Source organism: Suncus etruscus, chromosome 14 (genome assembly GCF_024139225.1).
Source record: "Suncus etruscus isolate mSunEtr1 chromosome 14, mSunEtr1.pri.cur, whole genome shotgun sequence".
NCBI lineage: Eukaryota > Metazoa > Chordata > Mammalia > Eulipotyphla > Soricidae > Suncus > Suncus etruscus.
Window position 1 is genome coordinate 36,073,418 of NC_064861.1, and position 12,978 is coordinate 36,086,395.

The following is a 12,978-nucleotide window of genomic DNA, read 5'->3' on the forward strand; positions in this document are numbered from 1 at the left end:
GTAATAAATATAAAGCATTTAGCCTTCTGGTACATTTCCTAATAGGATAGGTACTCAATTCTTATTACATGTAATTCAGTTTAAACATTTCAAGTATAGAGTTTAGAAGGCAAATGAGGACCTCAAACAATGTCCTATCTTTTTATCTTATAAATAAGAATTTGCTGCAAGTGTCAGAGCTACTAGGAAGTAAGCCAGGCTTGTCACTTCAATGCTTCCCTCCAGCAATATACCCTCTAACTCATGGTTGTTTATCCATTAAGAAAGAAAACAACCACTTATACCCCTTTCTTAGTCAACCCCTATATCTCCACATGCCCTAATACCACCCTAGGAGAATAGGTCTGACAAAGGAGTTGCTGCAGGAAATCATTCAAACCATGCTGAAGATGAAACATGTATGGTCTGGGGGCCTTCCACCTTATGGAGCAAGAAAGCAAGGCTGACCAAGACCACAGTATTTATGGGGAAATTAAAACCACCGTCATGAGTGTAGGGAGCAAAGGTAAAGGACCAATCTTCAAACTCTACCCTCTCAATAGTTCTTTGATGTGTAAAGAGGAAGTCGTGTTTGTTTAGGTAGAAAACTGGTTATAATCCAACAAGTCCCACTTGTCTGTTTAATAAAATGCAGAAATATGAGATAAACCTGAATAAATCACATCTTAATGTTCTCCATAAAAGGTGGGAACTCTCAGGAGTGGTTGTATTTTGCATGGGCACAGCAAAAGCTGGAAAAATAAATGAGAAATACATTTTAGCCTAAAAGCAAAGTGACCTTTCCAAGGCTTCAGGCAGTCTAAATGTGACTGTCTTTCCGTTAAGTCCCAGGAAGTTCTTCTCATGGTAGTTGTCATAGTCAGGCATAGTATTAGAGTCATTGCATTCCCACAAGTTCTATGCCATTACCAGGGCATCATAAATTATGCCCCCAGATTGTAGGTTGCTACCAGGGTTTCAGGAGGCATGCTCTGAATGTGCATACATCATTCTCAAAATATTTACATATTCTGCCTTAAGCATATCAAAAAAGCTTTTGTCATAAGTTGCTGAACATCTTTATAATAAACAATGTAATGAGTTAAGAGCACTGAGTCCTGTAACACAAGCATACAAGTTCCTTTCCTGTAGACTTCTTAAACAAAAACACATTTTTGCAGACATGTGATGTGTGCCATTCTCTGGGGTGTGAGGTGGTATCTCATCGTTGTTTTGATTTGCATCTCCCTGATGATTAGTGATGTGGAGCATTTTTTTCATGTGTCTTTGGGCCATTTGTATTTCTTCTTTGTCAAAGTGTCTGTTCATTTTTTCTCCCCATTTTTTGATGGGATTAGGTGTTTTTTTTCTTGTAAATTTCTGTCAGTGCCTTGTATATTTTGGAGATTAGCCCCTTATCTGATGGGTATTGGGTGAATAGTTTCTCCCACTCAGTGGGTGGCTCTTGTATCCTGGGCACTATTTCCTTTGAGGTGCAGAAGCTTCTCAGCTTAATATATTCCCATCTGTTAATCTCTGCTTTCACTTGCTTGGAGAGTGCAGTTTCCTCCTTGAATATGCCTGTAGTCTCAATGTCCTGGAGTGTTTTGCCTATGTGTTGTTCTATATATCTTATGGTTTTGAGTCTGATATCGAGGTCTTTAATCCATTTGGATTTTACCTTAGTACATGATGTTAGCTGGGGGTCTAAGTTCAATTTTTTGCAAGTGGCTATCCAGTTGTGCCAACACAGACATACTTAATTTCAAAATAAGTTGCCCAAACTTTTTTTTTTTTTTTTTTTTGGTTTTTGGGTCACACCCACACCCAGCAGTCCTCAGGGGTTACTCCTGGCTCTGTACTCAGAAATCGCTCCAGGCTGGCTTGGGGGACCATATAGGATGCTGGGATTCGAACAACCATCTTTCAAATCAGCTGCATGTAAGGCAAATGCCCTACTACTGTGCTATCTCTCCAACCCATGCTCAAACATTCTTATTGGGGGGGGTGTCACACTCGGCAATGCTCAGGGATTACTCCTGGCTCCTCACTCAGAAATCGCTCCGGGCAGGCTCAGGGGACCAAATGGGACTCCAGGATTTGAACCACAATCCTTCTGCATGCAGGGAAAATGCCTTACCTCCATGCTATCTCTCCAGCCCCCCAAACATTCTTATAGTGAGTGCTGTAAGTAATTCCACAGCGTCCAAATTCCTTTCCATATATTTTTGTGGACAAAAACATAATATAATTGCAGACATTTTTTAAAAGGCAATTAAGTGATAACCTGCTTTGACTTAGCAGCTTTATCTGCTATTCTGTATCTCAATTAAGTGTAAAAGAGGATATATGCTGCTGAGGATTTCACAGAAGAGGTTGGGATATCTGAATCATCCCTAGATTTTTTGTATGTTTGTTTACAACTTGGTTTTACAAAAAACTAAAGCATTCCCAAGCTTCTTCTTTCTTTTTAATTTAGACCTTTGGCATTTAATAGAGGTTTTGGTTTTGGCAGTTCCACAGAGAGACCATGAGGTGAGAAGCCAACTCCATGATTCTCTCTTGACTGGCTTGGTTTATTAATTCACATGTAACACTGCTTCAGAGCAGTTCACCCGGGGTTGGAAATAAGGCATAGGAATTTATTTTACAATCATCAAACTTAACTCAGTGTCATCTTACTGAACTTTTACAATAGAGAGTGCAATGGCCTTTGTCCAGCCCACCATAGTAAGTCAAAACAAAAAAAGTAGTATTTTTCAAGTGACAAATCAAGATTTTCTTTTTTTTTTAAATATGGAATGCTTCATGAATTTGCGTGTCATCCTTGCACAGGAGCCATGCTAATCTTCTCTGTATTGTTCCAATTTTAGTATATGTGCTGCTGAAGCAAGCACAAATCAAGATTTTCTAAGGTAAATTCCACATGTTTATAATTTTTGCTTCTATCTGCCCTCGTAGGTAGTGTTTCAGATATATTAAAAGCACAGATGGTAAACTCAAAATTTCTTTCCTTTTAAGAAAATCTCACTGAGCTCTGCAGAGACTGCAATAAAACCTGTTGTTGTCTGCCAGTTTTTCCTTCTTTGAAAAATAATCTGAAGCAATTCTGAAATGGATATTTATTTCTGGATGCTAATGGCAGAGATGGATGCAGAAAAGTTTCAAATGTCTGAGACTTGTGACAGGTGAGTTACTGAACTGTGAATTTGACCTAAACCCTGAAAAAGTGTAACAATAATAGACACATTGAACTGCTACGTCTCTGCCAAGCAAGATCTGAAGCTTTCAAATCATCAAGATTTTTTATTTTTTATTTGATCATCATCATTATTTCCTGTCTTTTCTGACTATCTGCTTTATTACAGCTTTATGAAGACAATTAATCAGAAATAAAAGTACTTACTGTAAATTTTATTGGCTGAATCCTGCAAATTGGTCATTGATCTTTCCAATAGTTTTCTTGAAGGACTTGGGGATGATATGCCTGCACTGTCCTGTTCACACAGCTTTCATAATTAGGCCAAATTCTACCACTTACCTTTATGCCCCAACAATTCGATCTGTTATCATCCTGTTAACAGTTAAAATGATCAGCTAAACATGAAGCATTACACAGGCACTGCAATATTGAGTTCATGTAACAAGTGTTTCCTAAGTTACGATGTCCAGTAAGAGCTTGAAAAGTTCCTCCAAAATCAGGACTAAAATTTTGAATTTGATTTTACCTAATTCTTGTAATCTGTCTTAGTAAAATATCAGATTGTTGTCCTGATTACCTGTTGGAATTGCTCTTGGGTTCCATTTTTCTTCCTTTTTAATAGCCTGTATTAGATCTGGGAGTAGGAATGCTTCAGCTTGGAGGGTTCCTTATCTCATTCAGCAGGAATCTGTGGCTTGATTTCATCATTTGTAAGAATTCTGCTTCTGACGAGATGTAAAAGAACTCATAATTTCTTGGTGTGACTATCATCTGTAGAAATATATCCTTTTCCTCAAATGAGATTATCTGCTATCCATTCTTTGTATTTACCCAAATAGGTAAGTTAACTGTTTTTTGAGCCTATACATCTTCACAGAAGTCTTTCAACAGTTGTGTGGGGGCTCTCTTTGGAGTAAATTTAAGAAATTTGGTGAAAATAAGGATAAGAAGTCAAGTAATGGCATAGCACAGTTATTTTAATAATTTAGTTTTGAGGGTTCTGTAAGCATAATCAACAATGCCTTTTCCCTGAGGATTGTAAAGGATGCCAATAACATGTTTGATTTGCTATTCTTTATAGAATGAAAAGTTTTAGGAGAGTAGGCTGGGCCATTATCAGTTTTAATGATATGGGGAGTGCCCATGACAAAAAAAAAAAAAAAAAAAAAACATTGCTGTAAAATAGAACAAACAGCTTTAGCTCTTTCAGAAGTCACAGGGACAGCCCATAAAACATGAGGATAAGTGTCACTAGGTGATCAGCAGTTTCACTGTCCTTTCCTTGTGCCACTGGTCCATAGGAGGCTAATTGTGATCAAATATGAGTAATAAAATATGTTCAGAGTGCTTTTGCAAAACAGTCTGCAATTGTTGAAGCAACTCCTCAACTGCAGTTATGGGCACAAAATAGGTTGTAACAATTCAGGGAAGAGGCCAACCATGTATACTGTGTAACTCACCATGTTATGTGAGCCTGACACATGAAAACATAAGGAAATAAACATAGTAAGTTCCACTTATTGGATGGACTTATAATTTGTAGACACTATTATGGTCAGTGAGGGTCCAATGATACCACCGGTCCCCAGTGAAGAGCCATCTATGTAAAATACCAGAGCGTTAGGGATGAACGAACAGATTATTGAAGAAATTACAAAAGGTGTCCTGAAAAAAAAAATACAAGGCTTTTCTAGTTAGGTAATGGAAGGAAATTTCTCCTACGAAATCAGCTAAAGTTCTTTGAAGAGCCTTTCTGAAGGGTGAAATGGATTCAATTTTTCTTCTGGAATAGGCAAGGCAATGATATATGAATCATAAGCCAATAATGCATGTGCCCACAGACTCTCTTTAATTATCAGAGCAGCTACTAACTCCAAATATGGCACAAGTGTGCAAGGTCATTTGCTTTGTAAATAAAGCATTATGATGGGTCAGATAATTGGAGTTGGCAATTGAGGCATAGCAAAGAACAGTAACCATACTTTTTCTCCAGGTGTAAACTTGGAAAGATAGTTCTGGAGCTGGTTCATAAAAATGTCTAATCTCATTTGAGCTTCAGATTTAACTGCCTTGGAATATCTAGGGCAGATTCTCATCAAAGGTGAGGAATAAATTACTGAGCTCAGACTTAGGAACTGCAATGGAGAGACAGATGTAATTAATCTCTCCTGTCTTTGAAAATCATTAAGAGCGGGCCTGAAAGATAGCATGTAGGTACGGTATTTGCCTTGCATGCAAAAGGATGGTCGTTCAAATCCTGGCATCCCATATGGTCCACCAAGCCTGCCAGGAGTAACCCGAGTGCTGCAGGGTGTGACCCCAAAACAAAAGAAAACAAAACAAAACAAACAAAAAAAATCATTAAGAATTCTGAGATCTTTCTGGTAGATGAAGTTTTTTTCTGGGAACCCTCTTTGATCTAGGATGGACCGAGGTTCGATCTCCCGGCATCCCATGTTGTTTCCCAAGCCAGGAGCAATTTCTGAACACATAGCCAGAAGTAACTCCTAAACATCACCAGGTGTGGCCCATAAAACAAAACAAAACAAAAATACCCACTCTTTTAAGCCTATTACAACCAGTGGCTGGTCTTTAGGAATAGATACCAAGCAGGGAGGCCAGGTTGCACAGCACTCATAAGAATCCAGGTAAAATTAACATTCCTTAGGTCAATTACTAACCGCCATTTGCCTGCTGCCTTTTGTATAACAAAAACAGGAGAATTCCATTCTGAAAACTGGGTTTCAATATGTCCCAGTTTGAATGGCTCCTCAACCAAATATACCAGTGCTCTTCATTTTACATTGTTTAAAGGCCACTGAAGAGTCCATACAGTATCATGAGGTTTCCACAGTCAAACATACCTTTAAACTTCTTCCCATGAATCTCAAGAGTGATAAGTGGGCATTCAATCTTAGTAACAATAGAGGTAAAAGCCACCAGAGGATCAGTAGAGGCTGTTGGGAGGTTGGTGCTACCAAGCCTCCAATCCTAGGTAATGGCCAGGCATTATAAAGAGGAGAAACAGAAGCTGAGCAATGCACTCTCCCTTCTATACAGGGAAAACTGTGCCAAAGAGTTGGCATAGAAATGACAATTATTTCTCTAACATAATCAAAATCTATTACTTCTACATGAACAGTAATTCCCTTAAGAGTCAGACTTCTTCCTAGAAGCAGAGCGATAGTGTTGGTGGAGTTGGCCCCTCTCTATGACAAATTTTAAATTGTTGGGGCAAAGGGCAGTATTATGGCTATGTCTCAGGGCAGAGGATATCCAAGGAACAACTTCCTGCAGTAGCAGGTTGCAGCATATCTATTGATTGCAGCTCTGTTGGCCCAGGTGGAGAGTGTTACCTGATTCTGTGGAGCCTGGGGCTGCCCTTTACCCAGTTTTCCGACAGAATGATTGGGGTAGTCTCAAAAAAGGCATGTCCAGGAAAAATACTGTAATTTCTACGAAAATGGCCTAGTTTACTAGTTAAAACTGAACTTGTGAAGCCTGGTGCTGGCCCCTCAGTTTCTTCAGAATGGACTACCAGACCAGTGGCAGTCTCTAGCCCAATAGTTTAACTTTGCACCTTCTCAGACAAGATCCAGGGGGTGCCCTTAAAGGGGGGGTGTATTGGGGAGGCTCTGTATTCGCTGAGAGAATAGCCTGACCCATCTCAATTATCCTGAGCTTGTTTTGTATTGAATAAGCCTGGATAACAGGATTTGTACCTGATGTTTAATAGAACCAACATTTAGGTACCACATAACATTCTCTCTCCCCCTTCTCTCCACTCTCTCTCTCTCATAGAGTATAAGATCACACTCAGTCTTCATTTGCATTCTCAAAAGCCAATTAGACAATTAGGTGCTGCTGTTTACTTCCTTACCTCTAACTTGTCTCTGGATTGCATCCGTCAGTTTCCACAGAAATCACATATATATCTCAGAAAGTCCCTGAAAAATCTTTGTATACCTTTAAATTTGGCATCAGCATCAATCTTTTCCTAGGCCACAACACTATCTCATGGACCTGTGCTAAGATAGCACAAGATAGGGCAGCTTGTTTTTTATGTCAGCATACTGCCCTTCCTTGACCAACATCTCATAAGTCACACAAACCCCTATAATTTTCCTTCCAGAACAACCTCAAGTGTGGAATTTTGTCTTAGCCTCATAGCTAAACTACACTTTTCACTGCACGTATTGCAGAGGCTCAGACTGGTCCTACAAATCATATAAAAATTCGGAGGCATCCAGAGCATATTTTCATTCCAGCCTATAAGGTATTCAGTACAGAATGGGGATGTTGGTCCATATAAATTGGCTGAGTGAGTCCATATTCAAGCTCTCATGAAATGAAAGCTCATTATCCTCTAGATGGGCAGGGGAAGAACAGCATGGCTCAGATTCTTGGAGCTTAGCTGATAATTCTGAGCTATTCCTGTAACTATGTCAAGGGCAGTCTTTATGGAGCTGCAGTGGGAGAGGAGAGGAGTAGAAGGCATTTCTACCAAGCCACTTTCCGACTCTTAGAAGAGGTAGTAGCCAGCTTGCCAGCTCACTCATCTGATGTACTAGACCTGGCAGATGGTGGGCTCTGGTTTAACGTCAGTGGTGAGCAACACTTTTTTGACCTTGGACAGCTTCTAATTTGAGATGTATCACCACTGGAAAGGAACTTTTACTTTACAATGTAGAAGACATTTTATGAAGTATTGTCTGTACATTCGTATTGTCTGTACATTCCAGTGTGAGAGATTCATGTGAATGCATTAGAGTAACAGCAAGCCTCCTAACAGTAAGCCACCAAGAAAGCATGTCATCACTGTTAAAAGATGGTAAAGGGCAAAGCAAAAGGCTTAGTACCTTTATTCCAAAATGAGGACAGTATCACAGCCTTAATCCACCAGAGAATTAAGGCCTTAAACCATGAAGGGGCATGGCCTTGATCCACCAGGGAATTGTATCACTACTGTTTTGGTCTTTCTTCTCAGGTCCATTTGGGGTCCAGATGTAATGGCTCTACACACTGTAATCCCACACTGGGAAAACAAATCTGGAGCAGTGGTCACTACAGGAAATAATCCTAACCAGGCTCAAGGTGAAACATGTGTGTTCTGGCGGACTTCCATCTCACGGATCAAGAGAGCAAGGCCAGCTGAGACCACAGTTTTTATTGAAAAATTAAGACCACCCCCCAAGAATAGGGGGAGTGAATGCAAAGGACCAATCTACAAATTCTTCTTACACCTAGATGGGTCTTTGACATGTAAAAAGAAAGCCATCTTTATTTAGGAAGAAAACCGGTTATAATTCAACAACCCCCCTCACCAAAACCTCTATTTTGAAATTTGAAAAAAAAAAAGACGTGTGCATAATATTATATTTAAACCACGCTTCTTCCTGTACTAGTAAATTTTTTGTATCTTCAGACAATGTTGTCTTACAGTAATGTTGATTTTTTTTTTTTTTTTGGTTTGTGGGTCACCCCCGGCAGTGCTCAGGGGTTACTCCTGGCTCTATGTTCAGAAATCGCTCCTGGCAGGCATGGGGGACCATATGGGATGCCGGGATTCGAACCATGGACCTTCTGCATGAAAGGCAAATGCCTTACCTCCATGCTATCTCTCCGGCCCCTAATGTTGATTATGATATCAACACTGAGTGCTTAAGTTTCACCAAATTCTCAAAAAATTAAAGTATTTGTTGGCACACACAATTTAAAGAAGCCAACATTTAGGTAGCAACAAACCACACATGATTGAGCCTTTCCCTTAGCTACATTATTTTATAAAACTTAATTTCTGGAAAAACTCTGCACATTGTCAACAATACATAAATACAATACATAAAGCATCCCACATACTTAGTTTTCTGGGTCTGCAGTCCTGATTCGAACACACTAGGTGCATTTTCTTGGTCTGCAGTCCTGATTTGAACACACTAGGTGCAATTTCCAGAAGCCTAATTCAGAACTGCATGCACTCCTGGATATACATGAGCCATGAAGGCTTGTGTATAACCATAGGCTCTAAGACACACTTTTCATTCCTTGCATTTACAGCTTGGAGGAGGAACAATTTAACAGAAAGCAGCTGTGAGAACAATGAACAAATCTAAAGCCAAATGGCTTTGAGAGCTGAAGAGTAAAATATACTGTGTAACCAATAATTATATCAAGAAATGAAGCCTCCAATATGACAGGTGTGTTCCCAGTTAAGGCTCTTCTGCAAAAAAAAAAAAGGGGGGGGGGGGCAAAAAGCAAACCTTACAATGAAAACTGTATATTATCCACCCAATGAGCTACCCCAGACAGCCATTTTCCATTGTTCTCCCTGTTCCTGGAGACAAATTAAGAGATGATAATTGGAAAGTAAAATACAGTATTATTTTCTTCTCTTCATGCCTTCCTGTTTTTTTCCCTGCTCTCTTTACATAATTGATTGGAAATCTGTTTACAAACTGGGGGAAAAGGATATTCAATTTTTGTAGTGCTGTGGAACAATTTACCACAAATTTAGCAGTTTAGAAAGGACAGCATTCAGGAATCCAGCTCTGTAAAGTTCAGCCAGGCACAGTAAGGCTGAATTTCTTCCTTGGGGTCTGCTCAGGGGACAAGCATTGGGGTGATTTATAGCTGAGGTTCTGGGGGGAAAATCCTCTTCAAACAAGGTGTTATCTGAACACTGTTCTTTGAAGTTTACAGCTCAGGTCCATTTCCTGGCAGTACATGCAGCCCCCTTCCTCTCAGGCAACTTGATATTAACCCTTAATTAAATAGGAGAAATATCATCTCTCAGCACCCTGACCTCCTTCCATCAAAAGTCCCAGTTCCTTTAAATAATCACCTGGCAGCAGAGGACTTCAGATGGGCTAGTCTGAGTGAGAAGTGCCTGAGCCCAGCAAACCCTTCCCAGCTGAGCCTTCATACTTGAACTAGTGAAGGCATGCCAATGTGGGAAGTGGGCAAGGGGAGCCACATGGCAGGACTTTCAACCTCACAGTAAATAAAGTGACTGCTATTTGACCACTCAGGTCTCTTGATAAGATGGTCTGCTATTCAGATTTACAAGAAAAAGGAAAGTAACAAGGAAATAAGAATCCCAAAAAGTCAATCACAAGTATGTAAGAAACTCATCCAAAACTAAATTATTCACATATCTCATTCTGTGATTTAAAAAATTTAATCAAGGGTTAATTCAATGGATTATAATAATAATGCCCAATGGAGCATAAATTAAACATAAATGATGCAGGAATATAGATTTGTAGCTATTAGACAGTGAAAATGATAATTTTCACATTATTGGTCATTGACTAAAATGAGTTAAGAAATAGGCTTTTATGAAAATCATCAAGAGGGGCCGGGCGGTGGCGCTGGAGGTAAGGTGCCTGCCTTGCCTGCGCTAGCCTAGGATGGACCGCGGTTCGATCCCCCGGCGTCCCATATGGTCCCCCAAGAAGCCAGGAGCAACTTCTGAGTGCATAGCCAGGAGTAACCCCTGAGCGTCACAGGGTGTGGCCCAAAAACCAAAAAAAAAAAAGAAAATCATCAAGAAAGAAAATAAAAGACTGTGGTGCACAGAAAATTCTCATCATTAGAAATATCCTGGCAGCTTGATAACATAGTGTACTCTTTCATTCATTGTGAAAAATATCTTTTTGAACATTCTTCCTCCTTCTCAAAGTCTTTAGCATTATCAATTAATGAAAAACCACAAGACAATGTTTCCTGTGTCTTTAACCAATCAGGAAACTTTACAAAAGGTAAATAAAACCATTCTAAAATTTTAAAGCTAAAATAGTATATATTATACAAGATAGTCCCCAAAGATGGCCAAATCCTAAAGGAACCTGGGATTATAATATCACACAAAATAGAAAACTGAGACCATTATATACAGGATTTTAGAACAGGGAATCTTAGGATGCGCTCAATGCACCTGTGGGCTATTAAGTCAGAAGAGTGGGGCACACAGTGTGTAGGGTAGACAGGACAGGAATAGGATCAGGTCAGCCTGTGTTGATCTTAGAAATGGACATATTGAATTCAACATTAAAAAAAAGTGAGTGGATTCTAGAAGCACTCAGTAGCAATCAAATCTGTGCATCCAGAGGAAACACAATTCCTGAACTAGCCTTAGTATATTAGCCCAGAAAGATCCATGTCCGCTGGCTAAACTATACAAAGCAATCTGGGTTGCTTTGAGTCAATTAAGGTTGGAGTAATTTGGTACCTCACCATAAAAAAATGAATTGAGAACAATAGAATAAGTAAGCTTACTGGGTTTATCTTCCATTAAACACAAAGGGCTTGGGGACAGTGGAAGGAACAGATATTTTTAAATCCCGGCTCCTTGAGTTCCTCCAAACTCTTCAAACCCTTATGTGCCACATACAGGAAAAGTGCCTTTTTTTTTCTGGAAATGCAAAATGTTAGGCTAATCCAGACCAACTGAACCAGGGTCACCAAGTTCCCTGAGGAATTTATATTTTTTCTAAAGTTTAAACAGCAATAAATTTTACTTACTAAAACTTTTAAAATCTGGGGCCAGAGTAATAGTGGTTAGTGTGTTTGCCTTACACACAGCTGACCCAGGTTCGATCCCCGGCATCCCATGTAGACCCTCAACCCTGCCAGGAGTAATTTCTGAGAGCACAGTAAGGAGTAACCCTGAGCACCACTGAGTGTGGCCCCAAACACACAAAAACCTTAAAAATTTTCAATTTCTTTTTTTTTTTTTTTTTTTAGTTTTTGGGTCACACCCAGCGGTGCTCAGGGGTTACTCCTGGCTGTCTGCTCAGAAATAGCTCCTGGCAGGCATGGGGGACCATATGGGACACCGGGATTCGAACCAACCACCTTTGGTCCTGGATCGGCTGCTTGCAAGGCAAACGCCGTTGTGCTATCTCTCCGGGCCCAAAATTTTTTCAATTTCTTAATCAAGAAGGTCTTTCAGTAAAATTCATTCATTTCTACCTGCAAACAATTTTCCTTTGAAAATTCACAAGAGTTGAAAACTCATAAAAGAAAATGATACCTTGAAGTATGTATTAGATTCCCTAGAATATTATTTATAGACATTTTTGGGGAATGGGGAAAGACACACGAGGGACAAAAAATTATGCACAGAAAGCATTTTAACTATTTTAATGTAAAAGACAGCACTGTTTCATATTTCCATAATTAAAAAAAGGTTTGAAAACACTCTAGTAAGTATGTAATGAAAATAAATTTATTGAAAGATAGCAATGACTACAAAATTAATATCTCAAACAATTACTGAAGCTTTTTGCATTAACCTTTAACAATAACATTTAATAAGTAGGTGGAGAAAATACCAAACAAGAACATGGACCTTTTAAAAACTACATCTTATCCAGTCTTTCACTGTTTGTTAATCTTGTGCATACCTGAAATTTATTCTTAAAATAAATTAAATTTAAAGGAATTAATTCAAGATGGCTGCAATGATTTTTAGGTAAAAATCTTTCACTGATTTTAAAACAGCCTTTGCCATGAAAGTCAGTCTTTCTAAACTAAAACAATGAAAAAATAAGTCTTTGTAAATAAAAAGTTCAGCTGAAAAGGAACAGATTAATAAAAGAATTAGTAAGAGTGACCAGAATGAACAAAGTACCATAATTAAGGAAGATATATAAATATCAACATGAATTTGTCTATTTAGATCAGTGTGGCATAGTCTGCCAGCTGACTGACTCCATGGGCCAGGTTGGGTGACACTATACACTTGTTTTTAGACTCTCAGCTGAGATCCTAGTTTACTCAACATAGAGAAAGCA

At 39.1% G+C, this 12,978-nt stretch overlaps 1 non-coding gene across 1 annotated transcript; it reads right to left on the reverse strand.

The window, feature by feature from the left end:
* Positions 1–2,769: 2,769 nt before the first annotated feature.
* Positions 2,770–2,876, reverse strand: LOC126029067 (U6 spliceosomal RNA). The gene has a single exon (XR_007502724.1). It is a non-coding gene; the product is annotated as a U6 spliceosomal RNA (small nuclear RNA).
* Positions 2,877–12,978: the final 10,102 nt, after the last annotated feature.